General features: G+C 45.0%; 1 protein-coding gene and 1 long non-coding RNA gene across 2 annotated transcripts in view; both read right to left on the bottom strand.

The window, feature by feature from the left end:
- The window catches only part of SNX24 (sorting nexin 24), a 159,422-nt gene that overhangs the window by 101,958 nt on the left and 35,291 nt on the right, over positions 1–22,173 (bottom strand). The window lies entirely within an intron of this gene.
- Positions 1,558–18,782, bottom strand: LOC125756036 (uncharacterized). The gene is made up of 3 exons (XR_007413925.1): positions 14,284–18,782; positions 14,048–14,156; positions 1,558–7,748 (listed from the first exon to the last, which is right to left on the bottom strand). It is a non-coding gene; the product is annotated as an uncharacterized LOC125756036 (long non-coding RNA).

Genomic DNA, 22,173 nt, shown 5'->3' with positions numbered 1-22,173 from the left:
TGATTGCATTTCTTTTTGAGTATTTAAGACAATTTTCAATGTGAAACAACTAAATGTCTTAATAATTCAGTATTTCTAACAGGTAATACATTCATTTGATTTTAAAAGTTAAAAAAAAAAAAGATATGAAAAGATGAACAGTGAAGTCTCCCTTGAAACCCAGATCACTGTCTGACCAAGTCACACTCGTCACTCTGCCTTTGGGTGCCCACCGGTAACAGCCCCTTCAGCCTGGCTAGGTGCATGTCTGAATTGAATCACTCTTATGTGCTTCCCTCCTATACAAAAGGCGCACTTTACCCATTGATCTATCTCTGGCTTTTTAACTTAGCAAGGGTTCTTGGCAGTCTCCCCACAGGAGGACATACACTATTCTTTTCTTCCTTTTACTGCTACATAATATCCTATTGCATGGATTCTGTTATAATAAATGTCTTTTTGGCTATATCTCTTTCTGGAATGACACAAACTGTCCTAAGCATAGTTTTGGCAGTAGGTGATGAAGAAAACGGATAGAAATACCATATTTTCATTTGACTTCATTGTTCTTAGTCAAAAACTAACAGCAACTAATTATTTTTAGTATATTTCATATAAACAATCTACACAAGCACTATGCTACGGTTTACAATAATAATTTTTCCCTTCGATTATTTTAAAACATCTGTTCTGTATTTCACACATACTGGGATCATTTTCCTTCATGTTTATACGGGAGAAGTGCCGGCTGCTAGCGTCCAATCAGTTACCCCGAGATGTCAGCTGTCAACCATGTCTCCCACAGCAATTTCCCTCTTCTCTCTCCCTTCCCACTCCGGGTGAGCTGTCAAGTTTCTAGTTTCTGACGTGCATTTACATCACTCAATGACATCTGACAGCAGTGAAAGGCCACAGAAAACTGCTTATTGATCAGAGCAAAACTAGTTGACGGAACAGATGAGGTTGTATCACAGAAATGCAGCCACATTCAGGTGATGACATTTTGCCCCCCGTACACAAGAGCTTAATGGAATACAACTTCATTATATCCTGCCACTAGTACTTACGGCCCCAACCCCATCTCCTGACTGTTTTGTCTATGTGGTGATGAGGACAATCTATTTGTGCTGGTATCAATGGATTACCAACCTGATTTGTTCATGAACACTTGCAAACTACTTGTGAATCTGTCCTGACAAATACACCAAGAGACACTGAAATCTCAATCTTACTAAAATCTAATTGTGCTGTCCTTTGAAAAAGAAAAATGGAATTACCACTTAGTAAGCCATTACTGCTCTGTTTAAAACTTTTATGCCACTGGGTAAAGAAGTTTAAATGGGCATTTCTTTGCTGCTTGTTACACTGTCGGGGAAAAAAAAGAGTAACTTGAAAAACAGTCAAAATTTACTTATAAATGGGAGAATGTATGTATTTCTAAGAACTAAAATACCAGATTAAGGCCCTCTGCATACAAACTGTTCCTTTCAGTTTTGAAGAGAACAGTTTTTTTTTTATATATATATATAATAGAGAACAGTTTTAATCACCTGATATTTCCATTGCCAGTGAAGACAGAGGAATGTAAAGTTTAAATCAGTACACGTCTAGAATAGGGATCAAGTCAAACTCCTAATATTTTGCCATAAACATAAGAAAAGGAAAACACAGCACAAGGGACAAAATTACCAGGCCTCCCAGACTTTCAGGAAGAAAAAAAATGCAAAAACTTGACTCTGAGGGTTGTTTGGCCTTGATCTTTCCTTTTTAATTCTTCCTTTGAGGCGGGAGTTGTCTCATAAATCGAGAATTCCCAGATACCACCCTCCTCCCAACCTGGCCACATTCGCATCCTCTCTGGACTTAATATTTTTCATTAAATAGCCTTTCCTCTTCAGTAAAATTTAAAGATAACTTTAAGGTGAGTATGAAAAGAAATACTCATTTTTAAGATAATTTCTTGCCCAGGTGGCTCAGCAGTTTAGTGCTGCCTTCACCCCAGGGTGTGTGATCCTGGAGACCCGGGATCGAGTCCCACGTTGAACTCCCTGCATGGAGCCTGCTTCTCCCTCTGCCGGTGTCTCTGCCTCTCTCTCTCTCTCTCTGTCTCTCATGAATAAATAAATAAAATCTTTTAAAAAATTTTTTTTAGGGTACAGAAGAGAAGAAACTCAAGACTTAGGGCACATGAAGTCAAGAAAGAAGTGGAGACAGATGCCTGGGTGGCTCAGTGGTTGAACCTTGGGCTCAGGTTGTGATCCCAGGGTCCTGGCATCAAGTCCTGCATCGGGCTCCCCACAGGGAGCCTGCTTCTCCCTCTGCCTATGTCTCTGCCTCTCTCTCTGTCTCTCATGAAGAAATAAATAAAATCATAAAAAAAAAGTAGTGGAGAGAGAAGGAAAGAAAATCTCAGAGACTAACAAGGGAAAAATGGAGTCTGAGCAAAAGAGGGTATTTAGACTCACTGCAGCAGCCTCCCTGCTGGTAAAGTTTCCCATTGTCATCTTACCAAGTTCTGTTTCTCTCTCTCTCTCTCTCTCTCTCTCTCTCTCTTTTCCTTCCTTCCTTCCTTCCTTCCTTCCTTCACTCCTCCCTTCTTCCCTCCCTCCTTGCGAAGGACACTGCTCTCCTCTGGGTTCCAGTCACACTCTCTTCAACCTATTATCAACTTTGTGCGGTGGCCTCTCCGTCAGACCTGAGACTCGTTGGAGACAGAAGCCACATCTCCTGCAGGGTCCCCAGGGCCCCGCCCGGAGCCCAGCAGGCAAGCAAAGGGCACAGTGGCTCCGATCGCACACCGGCCAGTCCGCCTGCCCCATGCCATGCCACACTGGCCAGCCCTCGGCAGGGAAGTTAGAGGGATCTGAACAAGGGACTTCCTGGACCAGCTGACTTTTTACTTACAGTACCAGCTTCCATAATGAAAAACAGTACCCAGAAAAGCAGAGAAGTGTTAAGTGTGTTTATTTCAAACACATTAAATTTTTCAAGAAATAGTCTAAGTTCTGCCATTTCACAAGTCACACCATAGAAAAGGCATCAGCTTCTTCTTTTTTTTTTTTTTCCGTAAGTGAGATCACGAGAATAAAATCTTCCTTCTCAGTCACCCAGACCAAAACGTATGCCTTCGGGCACTTGTAAACTCAGTGCTTCTGAACCACAGACCACATGTTATTTTCCAAACACTTTCGCTTCACACACATCGAGTCCTATGCCTGAATGGAAACAAAACATGGACTCCAATCAAATCCGCTTTACTGTACCCAAAATTAGCAAGGCACAAAACACCTGGTGAATAAAATTGTGTAAGGCGCATGATGACAGACTGTGGACATAGCAAGCATGCTAGAATGTAGGGCAAGCCAGGCGTGGGGAGGTAAGTGGGAGACTGACCATGTACTCTGCCCCCCAAACTTATCACTACTATCCCAGCATGATGATCAACGCTGCCACCTTTTGCTTCCAAAAGTATGTCAGTTTAGATGGTAAGTTCTGTGGTAACTCCAACAATGGAGAACCTCAACCCCCACAGGTTCCATGGTCTTAGAGTTCTTTGTAATACATGCTCTTTGCTGTCTTATGTGTGCTTGATTTTATACACTTGCTTTCCACCTGACTTAACCAGCATTCCAATTCTGTCTTCAGCGCATAACTGAGGCTTTGCCACATAGTGGGTACTTAATTGTGGTTGAATGACTAATCCTGAGACATCCACAACTCAGTGGACCAGTTGAGAGGTCTGAGTTTCATGAGGAAAAACGAATGGTCAGGTGAAACTAAAAACCTGAATTCTAGGGGATCCCTGGGTGGCTCAGTGGTTTGGCCGCCTGCCTTTGGCCTGGGGTGTGATGCTAGGGTCCTGGTATCGAGTCCTGCATCAGGCTCGCTGCATGGAGCTGGCTTCTCCCTCTGCCTTTGTCTCTACCTCTCTCTATCTCTCAAGAATAAATAAATAAAATATTAAAAAAAAAAAAAACAAAACCTGAATTGTGATGGAATGTCCCAGGACCCGAGAACCATAATTACAAACATAATCTTACAGACAGGAGTAACATCTGAGTTAGGAAGTTGAGAACATTAAACTTGTTCTCAGAAAATCTGGGCATATCTCCAAACAGGTGTTTCCAGGGCCAAGCTGTGATGCTCTCTATTTATAAAGATTTTTAGATGCACTTACCCAGCAGTACCTATATTTACCAAACCTCCTGAATGAGTGGCTGATTCAGGGAAGCCCTAACCAACAAAGTCAAGATACAGAATCACCAGCTTCTCAGGGTACAGAATGAACCCAAATGTGAGGAACTAACATTTGGCATATCCACCTACCAGTCCCAAACCTCCCACCACTTTCCACACCTTGCAGAGAACCTCAAGATGAAATCAGGATCCTTACATATTTAAAAAAAAAAAATCCTGAAATCAAACATGCCTACTGCAGGCCTGTTTTACATCTACACAGCCGGAATGGGGCTATAAATATACAATGTGTTATAGCATATACTTCCACAGAGGACATTAAGGACTTGGAAGACCTTTGCAAACTGAAACATCTACGTTCTTCCAGACTTACTTAAAACGCCTCCTGGGAGCTAACACCTTCACCAGGCCCCTAGGAGATGACTGTGTGACTGCTGGGGGTGAGGGGGTAGATGCCTGATGGCCACTCAGAGCATGCCTGGAGCACTGGGATGACTTCTACATGCACACACGGCTAAAGCAGAGGCATTTTTTTCCAATTACACTCCATGCAGTTTAAGTCAAAGTCAAAAGAAAAACTAATCTCAGATTTATTATCGACGAAAAAAAACATTTAGCATTCTTAATTGTTCCCTTGGCGACAGAGTTCATTTTATTTTTATTTATTATGATTTTTAAAATAGGCTCTATGCCCAACGTGGGGCTTGAACTCATGACCCCGAGAACAAGAGGTACATGCTGCAGACTGAGCCAGCCAGGCACCCCACGGAGTTCATTTTAAACAGCAGGTTGAATAGGATTAAACACATGAAGCTGGATTATCTGATGACTACGTAAATCACTAATAATTTAAGAGTCTATATAATATAGACAAAAGTGCAACTTTAAGATCATTTGTTCAAACCAATAAGCATGTAATTTTAGATTTATAAAAAGGCATTTAAACGTTTCATAGCCCAGGGCCTCTGGGTAGCTCAGTCGGTTAAGCATCCAACTCTTGGTTTCAGCTCAGGTCGTGATTTCATGGGTCATGAGATTGAGCCTCATGTGGGGCTCCACACTCAGCAGGGAGTCTGCCTAAGATTCTGTCCCTCTACACCTATGCTTCCCTCTCTCTCTCTAAAATAAATAACTAAAGGGGTGCCTGGGTGGCTTAGTCAGTTAAGCATCTGACTCCTGATTTCAACTCAGGTCATGATCTCACGGTCATGGAGTCAAGTCCCCCAGTCAGCTTTGCACTCAGCACAGAGTCTGTTTGAGTTTCTCTCCCTCTGTCCCTCCCCACCCCTCACCCCTCCACTCTCACTCGTTCATGTGCTCAGGGCTCATGTGATCTTTCTCTCTCAAATAAATAAATCTTTTTAAAAATTTCATAACCTAAATCATTAAGAAATAAACATTTTTTTGAAGGCTGGGCATTCCATTTGGTGACTGTATAATTTCAACAATCTATCATTCTCAAGGTTTTCTTGCTCTAGTTTTTAAAACTATATTATACTTGAGGCACTTGGCTGGCTCCATTGGTAGAGCATCTGACTCTTGCTCTCTGAGTGGTGAGTTTAAGCCCCATGCTGGGCACAGAACTTACATTTTTTTTAAGAAGTTAAAACTATCTTAGATTTAACTAATATAACTCAGGAATTTACAAAGGATGCAAAAAACAAACATAATCTTTTCTGTCTCTACCATACCATTTAACTCTAGGACCAACTAGATATGATATCCATAAATTCATGTTTTTAATTTTAACACGTTAGATTTATACATCTTTTAATGTAGTTACTGGAAAGTATTATATGCCCAGGAAAAGAAGAGAACCACAACATATCTGTAGAGTAAAAGGAATATTTTAATTAGAAACAAGAATCCAGGGATGCCTGGGTGGCTCAGCAGTTGAGCATCTGCCTTCGGCTCAGGGTATGATCCTAGAGTCCCAGGATCGGGGCTCCCTGCATGAAACCTGCTTCTCCCTCTGCCTGTGTCTCTGCCTCTCTCTCTCTCTCTCTGTGTCTTTCATGAATAAATAAATAAAGTCTTTAAAAAAAAAAAAAGGAAAGAAACAAGAGTCTATCAAATGGAATGACATCACAAATGTAGAAAGTAGGAGCTTATCAAACGTATAAAAATTTAGAAACACTCTTCTGAAAAAGAGTCACAGAATAATTATGTTTTACATTAGAGGAGCATGGGGCTGATACATTATGGTGCACCAAAATTTAAGGATCAGTAAGAAATAAAATCCAACGTTTAAGCACATGGCCAAATACTTGCCAGGTTTTAAAACTCCATTCAATGCATCCCTTGTTTTATTCCACAATTATGACCTCTGTGGGTGCTCAGTACACTGGAGATCACTGGATGCATAAAGCACAACCTGTAGGCCACAGCTCACAGATCAGTGGAGGACAGGCTTGTTCACTGATCATTTCAACAGTGCAAGAGTTGGTATGAAAGAGACATAAGCAGGGTACATGAAAAGCACAGCGGTGAACCCAACCAACTCCATCAGGGGGACTGAGGCAGGAGATTCAGAGGAGCAAGTCTCTGAGGTGGGTTATGGGTTCTCCATTTATAGGGCCCAGAAAGGATGAGGACACTTCAAGATGAGGTAACAAGTACAAAAAGAGATTGCCAGAATTGACATGATCCATCTGTGCAACATGAACAAACTGGTATGAGCTGAATCTTGGCAGAGACTGGGGGAGGCAACAGAGGGAGTGAGACTGGTTGAGAGGAGGTCAGAGAGGTAGACTAGGGCAAGGCTGGGAAGGGGCTTTTCTTCACCATACCTACAAGTCTGATCTTTGGACTGGAGGAGGCCAAGAGGCAGCAGAAATATTCAGAAAGACATACTGAAACTTTACCATTAAGGGAATTGACCAAGCAAATGAGAGCCTCCTATGGAAGAGCTAGGCAATCTCAAGCAGAAGCAGTGCCTCTGGGAATAACAGGGAAGGTAGAGGACACTGAAGCAGGGGCCAGAGGCCATAGATACTACTGGTGAATAGCTGACTGCCCAGATGAGGGACAGTGATTATCCTTATGTTATATGTTGGGCCCCTGGGCAGATGATGGCTTCCGGACTCAAATATATAGAAGGCAGGGGTGCCTGGGTGGCTCAGTTGATTAAGTGTCTGCCTTCAGCTCAGGTCATGATCTTGTGGTCCCAGGATTGTGTTAAGTTTTTTAGTAACTAGACGGAAATGAGACCGCCAAGGCAAGCGAGGGTCCAAGAACAGATTTTATTGCAGGCACCCTCGGGCGAGGTTCCACGACTCACGGGGGAAAGAGAGTGAGTCAAGGAAGTCGCGCCAAGACAAGGTGGTAGGGGGTTTACATAACGTTGTAAGGCAGAACGGTTTCCTATTGGTTGGCTCATATGCAAAGGAAGGATTGCAATCCAACCAGTCAGAGTGACCCTCGCTATGCAAAGGAAGGATTGCAATTCGACCAGTCAAAGGTGACTTCCTCCTCTGGGGTTTGAAGGGCATTGGGTTCGGTTGAGGAAGTCCAAAGGAGAGGTGTAAGGGTCTGCTCAAGCTGTCATCCCAAGTGGAGGTGGTGACAGGAACCTCAGCCATTTTGGCGTATCTGCCATCTTGAGGAGTTTCCCTTCCCGCCTGGCCCCAACATTCCGACCTTTTGTTTTATATAATGGTGTCGGGGGCGTCGACTCTGCTCTGGCTACTTCCTGCTGACGGTGGGGCATCGTTGTAGGGGTAGTCGGATGTGGGCAGGCGAGAGTATGGGTGAAGTAAAAGTTGGTTGACAGATACCCGGGTGAGTTCTTGCAGGCGTTCCAGTCTTGGGGTACCGGCTGCAAGGGGATCGGCTGGTTTGAGAAAGTTCAGACATCCAAAAGGTTCCTTCGGCATGTCTTGAAGTACAGGTGATGGGTGTCTTCCCTGAGTAACAAGTTCTGGGCATGTGGGTATAAGATGAAAAGTAGCGCGAGGTACCGCTGCCTTTCATGCAATCACATTCTACCGCTTGGATCGGGGGGCTCAGGAGAAGTATGAGAAGGAGCCCTAGCCAGGCGGAGTTTGGTGGGTCCCACCATCTGGGAGGTCCATTCGATACCTGTGGGTGCCCGTTTAAGGTTGTTGATGTGCACCCATGCCGTATGTCCCAGCAATTTTGCCGCGGTTGGGGTGGTGAGGATGACCGTGTGAGGTCCGGTCCATCGGGTCTGCAGGGAGCCTGGCTGCAGATTTCTGAGAAGGACCTGGTCCCCTGGGGATAAGTCTCGTGGAGAGGCTTCCTCGGAGGCATTGTCGGTCGGGGCCGGAATGACAGCATCGGCATGGGCTCTCAAGAGGGCCCGGAGGAGGGTAAGGTAAGGCAGATAGGATAAAAGAGGTGGAGGAATGGCTGGGAGGTTGTGGTTGATAAGGAAGGGCCAACCGTACAGTAACTCAAAGGGACTCAAACCTGATGGTCCTCGGGGGGATGCCCGGAGTCTGGTGAGAGCTATAGGTAACAGTGTGGGCCACGACAGGCGAGTCTCCAGGGTAAGTTTAGTGAGTTGAGCCTTAAGTAGCCCGTTGGCCCTTTCCACCTTACCCGAAGACTGAGGGTGGTAGGGGATGTGCAGCTTCCAGGTAATGTTGAGGCTCTCGGCCACCTGTTGGGTCACACTGGAGATAAATGCCGGCCCATTGTCTGACTGTAGGGTCCGGGGTAACCCAAACCTCGGGATGATGTGCTCGATGAGGATTGTGGCCACCACATCTGCAGTCTCTCTGGCTGTGGGGTATGCCTCAATCCATCCTGTAAAAGTATCAACCAAAGTCAGTAGATAACGAAAGGCTTTATGGCGGGGCATGTGAGTGAAGTCCAGCTGCCAGTCTTCACCGGGCTGATGGCCTCGGAGCTGATGGTTAGGCCCCGGCCTGCGGATTCCTCCCTGTGCATTTACGGCCGAGCAGGTTTTACAAGCCCTATGGACAGCCTCAATCACCTTAGGTAGGGATGGATAGTAAAACAGGGGCTGGAGAAACTGGTTCAGTGCCCTTGGGCCAATATGGAGAGATTGGTGGATATCAGTAATTAGGGTATGGGCCAGGTTTTCTGGGAGGGCAATCTTCCCTCGGATGTAAATCCATCCTTTACTTTCTGCCTTTCCTCCCAGGGCCTGGAGGGCTTGAGTTTCCTTTATAGAGTAGAAAGGTCGATGAGGGGTATTAAGGAAGAGGATGGGAGATATTGGGTTACTTAAGGCCGTTTCCCTGGCCACTGAGTCGGCCTTATTATTTCCTATGGAGACCATGTCTTTAGAAGTCTGATGGCCCCTACAGTGAACGATTGCAACCTCAGTGGGCAGACTAAGGGCCTCAAGCAATTTGGCAATGAGAGGTCCATTTACTATAGGCGTCCCCTTGGTGGTTAAAAATCCCCACTCCTGCCAGAGGACGGAATGAGTATGAACGATGAGATAGGCATATTTTGAGTCGGTGTAGATGGTGACTCGTTGTCCCTTAGATAGATGTAGAGCCCTGGTGAGAGCTATAAGTTCAGCCCTTTGGGAAGTAGTCCCAATTGGGAGGGGGACTGTCTCCACTACCGTCTCTGGGGTGACTACAGCATAGGCGGTGTGTCTCCGACCATCCGCAGCCAGGAAGGAGCTGCCATCTACAAAGAGTATACGGTCAGGGTTGGATAATGGCTGATCAGAGAGTCCAGGGTGGGGAGGGGTGAGATCCTCTATGAGCTGCGGGCAGGAGTGAGTGGGTTCAGAGGTAGGCGAAGGTGTAGGCAACATAGTTGCAGGATTTAAGCGGGGAGAGGTAGAGAGGGAGATTTGAGGGTTTTCGATGAATAGCAGATGGAAGAGTTGGAGACGAGAGGGGGTTAGGTGGGCCAGGGATCGGTGGCTAAGAAGATCCCCAAGTCGACGGGGGGAGTAAACCATGAGGGGTTGTCCCAAAGTCAATTTGAGAGCCTCCTTAGTTAAGGAGGCAGCAGCTGCGAGCGCCCTAAGGCAGGGCTGCCATCCGCGGGCGGTGCTGTCTAGCTGCTTAGATAGATAGGCTATAATCCGGTAAGTAGGTCCAACCGGTTGGGCCAAAAGGCCAGTAGCTGAACCCGACCGCTCATCAGTGTAAAGGTGGAATGGTTTTGAAGGGTCAGGCAAAGTTAGTATCGGCCCAGCGGTGAGACAGTCTCTTAACTTGGAAAACAGGCGGCAGACCGAAGAGGGATCAGTGAGAGGACCCTGGGGAGTGTCCTTTGCCGCTTGGTATAAGGGGCGGGCCAAAATAGAAAAGTTTGGAATCCAGTGTCTAAAGAAGCCAGCCAACCCGAGGAAGGAAAATATTTCATCTGCCGTCTGAGGGGGTTGGAGCTCTCGTAGGAGGCGGATACGGTCTCCGGTAAGAGATTTAGAGGTGGGGGTCAGGTGGATTCCCAGATAAGTGACCGAAGGGGTGCAGAGTTGTGCCTTAGAGGGTATGACCCGATACCCTTTGCTCCCTAGGAAGTTAAGTAGGGAGGTGGTGTCATCCTGGGAGATGGTGAGGGCAGGGCTGCAGAGGAGGAGGTCGTCTACATATTGTAGTAAGGTACTAGCCTTAAGGAGGCATTGTTGTAAATCCGCAGCCAAGGCCTGACCAAAAATAGGGGGGCTGTCCCGGAACCCCTGGGGTAGGACAGTCCAGGTTAATTGTCCAGAGGTATGTGTGTCTGGGTCTTCCCAGGTGAAGGCGAAAAGAAAGTAGGAATTGGGGTGTAGGGGAATAGTAAAAAAGGCATCCTTCAGGTCCAACACCATAAAGTGAGTGGTGCTTGGAGGGATATGGGATAGCAGGGTATAAGGGTTAGGAACCACTGGATGGAGAGGGACTATTGCCTCATTAATGAGTCGGAGGTCCTGAACCAATCGATAAGCTCCGGAGGGTTTACGGACCGGCAGGATGGGGGAGTTACAGGGAGAGCTTATGGGAATCAGAAGTCCCTGACGCTTTAGTCGTTCTATGATCGGTTTGAGGCCGAGGCGATGGAGGAGGGAGATAGGGAACTGGGGTCTAGAGGGGAACTTGGAACCGTCCTTGAGTTTTATTTTGACGGGAGGGTGGTGGGAGGCCACTACAGGTTCTGAGGTATCCCATACGTGGGGGTTCACGAAGGGTAATTGATCCGGGGTAGGAGTAGATGGAGTGGAGAGATATAGGATGAGACGAGCTGAGGGTGAGGAGGGAGAGGGGGACAAATGAATAGTTGCCCCTAGCTTTTGGAGGATATCCCTACCCAGCAGGGGCACTGGGCATGAGGGAATCACCAGGAATGAGTGAGAGAAGGGGAACCCATCCAGGCTACAAGTAAGGGGAGGTGTGGCCCTAGGAGTGGAGGGGTTCCCGTCGATCCCCATAACAGTGACTGGTGAGGGTGGAGTAGGTCCCGCGTAGGAAGGCAGAACAGAATAGGTAGCCCCTGTATCCAGCAGAAAGGAGCTGGACTTACCCGCTACCTGGAGCATGGCCCTGGGCTCGGGCTGGGTGAGAGGGGTGGCCGAGGCTGGGCTCCGTCAGTCTCCTCCAGCCTGAGCAGTTGGAAGCCTGGACTCACCGTCTCAGGTCTTCCCCCGCGCTGAGGCGCCGAGGATTCCCTGAGACTAGGGCAGTCGGATTTCCAGTGGCCCATCAAATGGCAGAGAGGGCATGGTCGGGTTGGTGCCCTCGGGGTGGGCACTGACGGGCCCAATGGCCTTCAGTCCCGCATTTGAAGCAGGCCCCCGAGGGGTGCGGGTGGGTCCCCCTCTCTGCTGGCTCCTGGAGCCGCGGCCGCAGGGCTGCTACCAAGGCCTGGGTTTGTAGCTGAACCTTCTGCTGGAGTCTGGCCTGTCGCTTCAGCTCTGCGGCTTCCTCACGGGAGTTAAAGACCTTAAAGGCCATTCTCACTAGGTCAGAAATGGGGGTCTGAGGGCCTTCCTCGACTTTCTTTAATTTTTTGCGGATATCTGGGGCTGACTGAGAGATAAAATGTGTGGCTAGAACCGTGGCCCCCGCGGGACAGGCCGGGTCCCAGCGAGTGTACTGAATTAATGCCTCGGTCAGCCGGTTAAGGAATATAGCTGGGTTTTCGTCAGGGGCCTGTATGATTTCTCTGATCTTGTCATAATTTACGGCCTTATTAGAGGCCGCCCGCACGCCAGCGATGAGACATCGGACCATGCGGTCGCGGCGCCGGCGGCCATCTTGACCGTCTTGGTAACCCCAGCCTGGCTCTACGGCGGGGACCGCCCGAGCACCGACCGCCATTGTGGGGTCGGTAAGGTGGACCTGATCAGCGTGTCCCCGGGCAGCAGCCTGGATACGTTCCCTCTCCTCAGTGGTGAGGGTGGTGGTCTGGATGACATGTAAGTCATGCCAGGTTAGGTCATAGGCCTGCGCCAAGTATTGGAATTCCTTGATGTAGTTGTCGGGATTGGCCGAAAAGGAACCTAAGCGTTTTTCTATTTGGGATAGGTCTTGTAGAGAAAAGGGCGCATGGACTCGGACAACCCCTTCAGCCCCTGCAACCTCCCTCAAGGGGCAGACCAGGTCCGGGGAAGAGTTTTTGGATCTGGTATGGGCAGAGATAGGAGGGGAAGGGAGGGGGCTGGAAGGTGGTTGAGGTTCTGGGGCTGGGAGGAGAGGAACGGTTGGAGAGGGTATGCTCGAGGCGGGGCCTGGGCCTGGAGTTTCGGAGATTGAGGAAGGAGTCGGGGACACAAGTTGTTGGGGAGCGGGTTGGTAGGGAGGAGGAGACAGGTGTGGGGCCCTTACAGGGGGCCTGGAGAGATCTTCAGGAGGCTCCACGAGGGGGGATGGAGGGGCCAAGTTGGAGTCTCTAGAGGTGGAGTGGGGAAGAGTCGGCGGGGGAGAGCGGGCTAGGAGTACCTGAGAGGTTGAGCAGCTAGAGCAGAGTTCTGGTCTGGAGCGCAGGGTCCAGAAAGCCTGGACATAGGGCACCTCAGACCATTTGCCTTGGCGTCTACAGAGATTATCAAGGTCCGTAAGTATCTGATAATCAAAAGTGCCTTCAGGTGGCCATCGCGATTGGTTATTCAGCCGATATTGAGGCCAAGCGACGGTACAGTAATGGATAAGGCGTCGCCTTCGTAAGTCCTGGTCTAACTCCAGAGTTCGGAGATTAGCCAGTAGGCATCCTAAAGGCGTTTTGGAATCGAATTTGGACTGGGAGGTTCCCATGGCTCCTACCCGTATCAGCTCAAGACTTGGAGGAGGGCGTCCCCTCGACTGTGAATTGAGCTGCTGCTTACAGAAGTGGTCACCGTGGAGTGAGGACGTCTCCTTTACTCCCCGGAACCGTGGAGCCACCAGGTGGCGGAGGAGGGTTTGCCCTGACGCGGCCGCGATTAGGACAGGGCGCCCCGGGAGAGGGTCGGAAACCAGGGAACACTCACCGCCAGGAGTCCGGTGACCCCAGCAGAGAAAGAGAGCGGAGTTCCAGTCCGACGGAAGAGGAGAGAGCCTCCGTGCTGTTGCAGGGGCTCGATCTCCTCCCGGGTTTCGGCACCAAATGTTAAGTTTTTTAGTAACTAGACGGAAATGAGACCGCCAAGGCAAGCGGGGGTCCAAGAACAGATTTTATTGCAGGCACCCTCGGGCGAGGTTCCACGACTCACGGGGGAAAGAGAGTGAGTCGAGGAAGTCGCGCCAAGACAAGGTGGTAGGGGGTTTACATAACGTTGTAAGGCAGAACGGTTTCCTATTGGTTGGCTCATATGCAAAGGAAGGATTGCAATTCGACCAGTCAAAGGTGACTTCCTCCTCTGGGGTTTGAAGGGCATTGGGTTCGGTTGAGGAAGTCCAAAGGAGAGGTGTAAGGGTCTGCTCAAGCTGTCGTCCCAAGTGGAGGTGGTGACAGGAACCTCAGCCATTTTGGCGTATCCGCCATCTTGAGGAGTTTCCCTTCCCGCCTGGCCCCAACAGATTGAGTCCCACGTCAGGCTCCCTGCTCAGTGTTTTGGACATCTTGAACTGAAAGAATTAAAAGATATCCAAGATGGAGACAGTGAGTAAGAAAGAAAACAGGACAGTGTGGTTCTAAATGAGCCACAATAGGGGAGGGGCCTGGGATCAGGCTCCAATTGGCCACTGTCTTTACCTCCAGAGGCCAAGGTCAGATAAAACAGGAACAAGTGCTGAAGACCCTCCAGGGGGAAGGATGAAGGGTGATGATTCTACAAGATAAGATTATAAAGTCCAAAGAATAGTGACAAGAGACAAAGTCAAATACATCAGAGGTCACGTAAACATTAAATTTTGAGTAGGAGTAAGGGAAAGAGACAACAGGAGTGACAAGGCCCAGAATCTGCATAGCAATGAGGCTGGAATGCCCAAATATCGACTTCCTGCAAGCCAGCCGCTCTGGACCAGGCTGTTCTTCCCCAAATTCCAAGACCACTTATTATCTCTTTGTATTTTGTTCCTAATCATTTGCTATTTTTCATTATTAGAACTGAAATATCTTTAAACAGCCCATACATTCCTGCAGGAAAGAAACTACATTTTGTGTATCTTTGACACCCTCCTTAGTATCACCCACAGTATAAAGCATAAAGTGAAGACCTAACAGATACTTGCTAAATGAAAAGAAAACAAGTTCAATTTCAAACAATCCAAAACTTAGGGAGTAGGGAATAATCCCTCCTAATACATACTAACAGTGTTTTGTCTTTTAAAAATATATAGGTCATTTCTCCCCTAAAAAAGGAGCAATACTTTTTTTTTTAAGATTTTATTTATTTGAGAGAGAGTGAGAGCCAGAGAGATCACACAGGGAGGGAGAGAAAGAGACTCAAGGCCGACCAGAATGCTCTATGTGGGACTCGATCCCAGCACCCTGGGATCATGACCTGGGCCAAAGGCAGATGCTCAACCAACTGAGCTACCCAGGGTGCCCCAGGAGCAATACTTTTATCACTAAAGGAATAAAACCACGGCTCTCAGGTCTCTGACAGATAAGATTTACCTTTCTCCAGTTATACTTGCTAATATCACACAATACCTATTTCCATATGGCCATACAGAACTGAAATTTGAACATACTTTCTAACGCATATACTTGAGTGTTCCCTGCTCTTAATTTTTTTAAAGATCTGTTTATTTTCAGGATCCCTGGGTGGCGCAGCGGTTTAGGGCCTGCCTTTGGCCCAGGGCGCGATCCTGGAGACCCGGGATCGAATCCCATGTCGGGCTCCCGGTGCATGGAGCCTGCTTCTCCCTCTGCCTATGTCTCTGCCTCTCTCTCTCTCTCTCTGTGTGACTATCATAAATAAATAAAAATTAAAAAAAAAAAAAAAGATCTGTTTATTTTCAGAAACAGAAAGAGGGCATGTGGGGGGGAGGGGCAGAGGGAAAGGCAGAGGGAGAGAGAATCTTAGGCAGCCTCCCTGCTGAGCACAGATTCCCAATGGGTGGCTCAATCTCACAATCCTGAGATCATGATCTGAGCCAAAACCGAGTCAGATGTCTAATCAACTGAGCCACCCAGGCACCCAATCCTCTTAGATTTTTTAATTTTTATTTAGTTTTTTAAAGATTTTAAATATTTATTTTTGAGAGACACAGAGAGAGACAGAGACACAGGCAGAGGGAGAAGCAAGCTCCATGCAGGAAGCCCGATGTGGGACTCAATCCCGGGACTCCAGGATCACACCCTGAGCTGAAGGCAGATGCTCAACTGCTGAGCCACCCAGGCATCCTTCCTCTTAGATTTTTAAAAGAAGGTCTTATATTTTACATTTTAAAAACTACTTCTACTAAGGCCACTGGCTTTCCTACCTGTAAGTTAAACATTAGTAAGAAGCCTCTACCACTACCATGAGAATTATCCTTGTAAGAGTGTATGCTGTCCTTAAAAACTGACATCTCACTGAATTCATCATTGTAGGAAGCGCCTAGCAGAGTCAAGGCTCCAGTAAGTGTTGAGGAACTTTATATTACTCAACAGAAACATTACTGACAGACTACATGTTAACTAATTTTTTTCTGGCGCAAATGGTTAGGTTTCCATTCGCTTTATGATAGCTACAAAAAATAAGTTCACACAAACTATTGATGCTACAGCTAATGCCCTCCCTCTGCTTAGAACCTCTGTTGCTAGAATCTTACCAACGGCAAGGGATTTACTACTCCAGCTCCAAACTCACACGACTCCCAGCCAGGGCGATGGTGAACACCAGCAGTAAAAGAGCAAAGCAAAGACTTGGCTCCTTCAGATGGGGCAGAGATGTCGGGGTGAGGGCAAGCAGCAGATGGTGAAAGCTATTCCAGAGCAAACAGCAAAGAGCAAATCTTTCAAGTCAAGGGCAACAGGATCCAGAGAAAGCAGCTCCGAAGAATGGCCAGGACAGCCCACCACCACCAATGCATACACACTGTAAGCCTCTAGTCAACAAAGAATATGTAATATGTAATATCCACCAAAGGATGGGAAACACAGGTTTTTTTACTCCAATTCTTGGACTCTGATTTGGGAACTGCCCCACCAACCACGTCTGGCCCACCTGCTAAATAATAAGCAGCCCTGAAAAAAAAAATAATAAGCAGCCCTGGACACCAACTGTTCCCACCCCTGGTTGCACACCTGAAGAATGTTTGAAAAGATCAATTCCACATCTTGAACCAGACTGATTAAATCAGTCTGTGGGTAGAAAATGGTACAAAGAGATATATGTACCCATTATCAAGATTTAATAAAACAAAACAAAAAAAAAGATTTAACAGATGTTTATATTTTTCCATATTTACTTTGATTTCACTTTGTCTTTTAAGAAACTATGTATGATTGATTCAGCTACAACCCACATCTAATCTTAACAACACTTGTTCCCCTTTTGTGCCCGTAAACAGACCATAGGGAGCATTGGTGGACTGGCCTGAGCTCCTCTCCCCTGGCCCTCTGCACGCAGCTCACTGCTCAGCATGACACTGCCTGCAGGGACTCGGACTTAATATTTAAGTATTAATCTAAAAGTTTATAAATGGAAAGGAATTTTGAATACGCCCCACTTGTTTTAATTGCGTATATAGTATGTCTGGCCTTCAGACAGGAGACACCTCTGTTTGTATTATGTACGTGAGGGAAAATCAGGCTGAAGATGATTTGACACTAATACTACAGGAGTACACCTAGGCACTCAAGTTTCACACAGGTACACTTAGTCACCATAAATCTTTTCTAAGTCATTGCATGAAAATAACACCAACTTTCTTCAGAATGCAAAAATCACAATGAAGTATTTCAGACAACAGACCACAATACAGACACATGCGCGTGCATGCATGTGCCCACATGCACAGACACCCATGCACCCTACACACACACACTCATGTGAATGCACAGAGCTTTCTAGAACACTTGTACAGTGTCGATCTGTATGACTGAAATGAAGAATGCATTCTCTGATACTGCTGATCTTAATATCAAAGACTTGTAAATGAATAATGAGCATCTTTCTTTTTCTCCCAAAAAGCAACATAAGACATAAAGTCAAATACTTTCCACTTTTTGAAGGCATGAGCAGAAGAAGGAAAAAGCCCTCAAATGTTTAAACAATTAAGTCCCACTAATATTATATGACACATCATCAGGAAACAGTTTTTTCTGCTATGGAAAAATTTAGAAATCTAAAGAGAACCTCAATAAATCTGTAGAATATTAAAAATACTTGATAATAAAATCTTAAGGTGGCAAACATGGATGTACTTGCATATACAAAGATTTATCACTACAAATATTTACAGGATACTCATATTGTTATAACTGAGTATTTCAAGTGAAGAAACCCTGCACCTTCCTCTGCCAAAAAAACTTTCTAGCAACAAAGCCCTAGGAGTGACATACACATGTGCAAAACAATTCACTCTTCCAATTGATAGGGCTATATACTGTCTTCTGAGTTTTATGAATTCTTCCCAAATAGGTATTTTTACTTGTATGCAAGAGCTCATTCAGGTAGTAAGGTAGTAGGATGGGCCAAAGAAAGAATGCTGTCATGCTTTCTTAAAATAGCCTAAAGCAATTTTTAGACATAAAAATTGGAAGGGGAAAAATATTCTTGCTTATTAGTGTTGAGAGCTCTTTTTCTGAAAGACCTGTAATGATTTGTAATTTCAGAAATGCACTAATGACATCTTTGATTGCCATTTAATGTATACAGTGACACCTACTGGCATACTGATGAGGCAATGGAGACAAGATCTGAAAATTCACACACAGACAGAGGCCCCTGAGATACATATGTTCATGTCTCCTCACGACACTTGATTTAAGTACAATATTCTGAAACACTGTATTGGACTAATAGTGGAAATAAGCTACAGGAAAACTCACATTTTTGGTTTTCAATTTCATGTTGCTGAGCACCATGAGAATGATACACAAAGGGCTTGGAAGGCTTTCCTTCAGCATTCAGTTCACATTTTCCAAAAGCCATAAGCATTCATTTTTGGTGGTTGGCGTTAAACCTAAGACCTCACTAAAATCAATATGTTTGGTTGAAAGCAGTCACGTAATGTGATAATTTTAAGTAATCATATAAACCAAGAAAATTGTAGCTGGGAGGCATTAGCTGCTGTATAAACAAGGTGTGGTCTATTATAAACAAACTGTGTCCTTTATAAATAAGCTGTGGTCTATCACAGAAACAAGATCAGACTTATAAGACATATTTTTCTGACTATATATGTGCAATTGTTTGTCATAGGATAAGAAATAAGCTCAAGATAAAGCAGGTGGAAAAAATATGGACAAGAGAGTAGAGCACCCATTAATAATCTGAGAAACTATAGGTGGTCTCACTTTAAAATAGAAATAGAAGGCTCTGGGACAGGACAGGAGGTTACCAAGATGAAAGGACTGGTGGCTGTCTTGGGGGCCACCAACATATGAGTGGACTCGGTGCAACCAGATAGAATGGTCTGAATTTGTGCATGCTAAGTTCTGTGAAGTCAACTCACAAAAGAATGTTAACAATCTTGAGAATAGGATACGCATCCCACATGCCAAATCTGACTGACTAGGATGGGTCAGTCCACAGTACTGCTAAGATTTCCAGGGCTGAGTCAACAGAAATGAGTGCTGGGATCAATTAGCAATGTCTGTCATGGGTATGGAGAAGGGAAAGGGCAACATGCATGCCAAAGATCTGTAACCTCATTATCCTAAGATTAAAAACAACGAACTGTGTTTCACAACCTCACCCATTCCCATTCTGCTGCATTTTTTTGCCTATTTGGCCTTTCCCTTTGTTTCTCAGTGAAATATTTTTGAAAACAGCCCCACCTCAGCTGAGATAAGGAGAGGAGATTTTCTTTGCTGGCTGGAGAGGCCCAGAGAGGGTGGCAGGGATGAAGCAGGGTACACTGACCTGGAAAGGGAGTGCCTATTTGTGCTCATCAGACACATTTTGTCGAAGTATCCTCTAAAAGTGACAGGCGATTCCCCAGCTGAGGGCATTCAATGCAACACCACCCAGGTGAGGTTTTGTGTCAAGTCAGCAGAACCCAAAGGTGCCTGCACCCTTAGCCTAAGATGTTGGATATGAAACAGTTGAGAACTACCTCAGGGGTGCTGCCTCGTAAATCTCAGTGGCAATGATCTCTCCACTAGCACATTATTTTGCCTTTAAACTTGCCTGCAAAATATTCCATTAGTTAGAGCTGACATCATGTTAAAATGAAAATATGTTTTACTTAAAATTAATGAAAATGGAGTAGGTTAATCATGGACAAGTTAATGGCTAAACCTATCCTTCAGGTTATTTTCTTCCCTGTATTTCTGTCTTAAACCCTTTCTACTACAAATATTTTTCTTAAAAATTTTAAGTAGTTGGTATACACAGTAAAGGACCAAATGGTTAGACCAGTCATTAGAAGCAAAAGCAAGAACTCCTGGCTCCAGCCCAGGGCAACTTTTAAATGTTTCTACTTTTGGGTCTTCTGGTAGTTAACTACAGAGGAAGTGTACTAATAGGCATATCATTCTACTCTGATTTGTCAACCTTAAAATATATCTAATGACCTCTATATGAAAGATGAGGATTTTTAGTTCATTATATTATTCCCTACTTTGCTTATCCCTCCTCAGTATCTAAGAGTTATTTTATTTTTTGTTGTTCTAATGTTTACTTTTGTAACTGTGAATAACCTCAGTCAGTACTCATTAGTACTTCAAAACTTTTCCCTGAACTTCTTTGCACCTCCTTCTGTCATCCACAGCTCTCACATTCTCAAAAATTCCTAACATTTCTATTTTGACATTCCCAGCAAGTTTTCACTCATCCATACACTGATTCTAAAAGCTGAAGAACAATCAGCAGGGTTTGCAAAGTTTTGAAACGAGATGTATGGAAAGCAAAGTAGCATGCTAGAGTTACAATTACACGAACCATTTAAAAAATAAGTACCATAAAGGCAAGATAGTATTATGAAAAGAATTAGGAGAAAGCAATAAAAGGAAAACATATTAATATGTGATGAAACAAAAGATGACCATTTCTTGCACAATTATTAAAAATTGTATAATCTTAGTTTTTCATAATTTGGGGTTTGGGGAGTTTGGGGAATTTTTTTTTTACTTATAATTAGAATAAAATGTAAGCTACCATTGAAACAAATTAAAAATATTTACAAAACTGTCCTTCAGATATAAGAAGTATTTACTCGCAACTTTCTCTGAACATTACCACTATTGGTTTTGGGGTTGACCACTGCAGAATGAACATCAAAGTGGGAACAATGGGCAGTTCCAAGGCAGAACAAAGCTACAAAATGAAGCATGGAAACTCAAAAAGAAAGAGGCCAAAGACTGCTCAAAGTCAGCAAGAAAACTGTCATCATGTTCATGTGGGTCTGTGTGTTCAAATTCTAAGTTCCTGAACCAAGATGTAAAGTCCGGGTATAACCACCACTCCAAAACCAAAAAGGTAATCATCACGTATGGATCACACTCTGCACATAATTTGCAATGAATGTAGCAATGCCAACACATTCATTATAGGCTTCTATATCTACATTAAATGTTTGAAATACTATGCAATAAATGCCTGGAACTAAAAATGAATTCTGACAGAGTATGCATTGAACATGGGATTCTAAAACAGAATCAAACAAACTGTCTGAAAACCAAGGTAACTAGTGCCCCAGAACCATGAATGGGTTGTAGAATCATATTTGTTTTTACTATACAGAAGTGAAAGTGTGAAAGTTAGATATGAACTAAAAAAAAAAAAAAAAAAAAAAGAGGATAAAATCAATAAAACAGACTTAGTATTTTAGCTGGATAAGACCAGTAAGAGAAAACTTTCCCTAACTCTACCTTTAAAAAGTGCTATTAAAATGAATTATTTATGAAATCGTAGAACTTGTAGCTTAATAAGCTTATTAGTTTATTGAAGACTATTTATCCTAAACAAAAGACTTCTTTATAAGGGGTACCAGGGTGGCTCAGTCAGTTAAGTATTGGACTCCTGATCTCAGCTCAGGCCTTGACCTCATGGTCATAAGTTCAAGCCCTATGTTGGGCTCCACACTGGGCATGGAGCCTATCAAATATGGCTTCTTTTTATTTTTACTTGGAAGCCAGACTACGTTATAACATGTACTCTCATGTATCTGTTTCATCCTGCTTCTCGGAGAATGTGCAATCAGAGACTCAAAATTACTGAGAACATTTACGTTATGTTAAACTATCAGACACTGGCCCACTCCTCTCACTAGCCCACTTAGGACAAATTCCCTCCACTAGATTGTAAGGAAAATACATCTTATTCTTCACTAACATCACCAAGCATTATGAAGACAATGCCTTGTCCACAGCAGTTGTTCACAAAAAATTTGCTGTGGAAGTATTACCTGTAAGAGCAAAAAACTGAACACAACACAAACTCACAACCACAGGAGACTACTTGGATAAACTATGGTCCATCCACTCAATGAAGTGCCATGCAGCCATTATAAATAAAGTTTCTTATAAACTCAGATGGGAGTG

Source organism: Canis lupus, chromosome 11 (assembly GCF_003254725.2).
Source record: "Canis lupus dingo isolate Sandy chromosome 11, ASM325472v2, whole genome shotgun sequence".
NCBI classification, from domain to species: Eukaryota; Metazoa; Chordata; class Mammalia; order Carnivora; family Canidae; genus Canis; species Canis lupus.
This window is presented reverse-complemented; position numbering and strand designations above follow the sequence as displayed.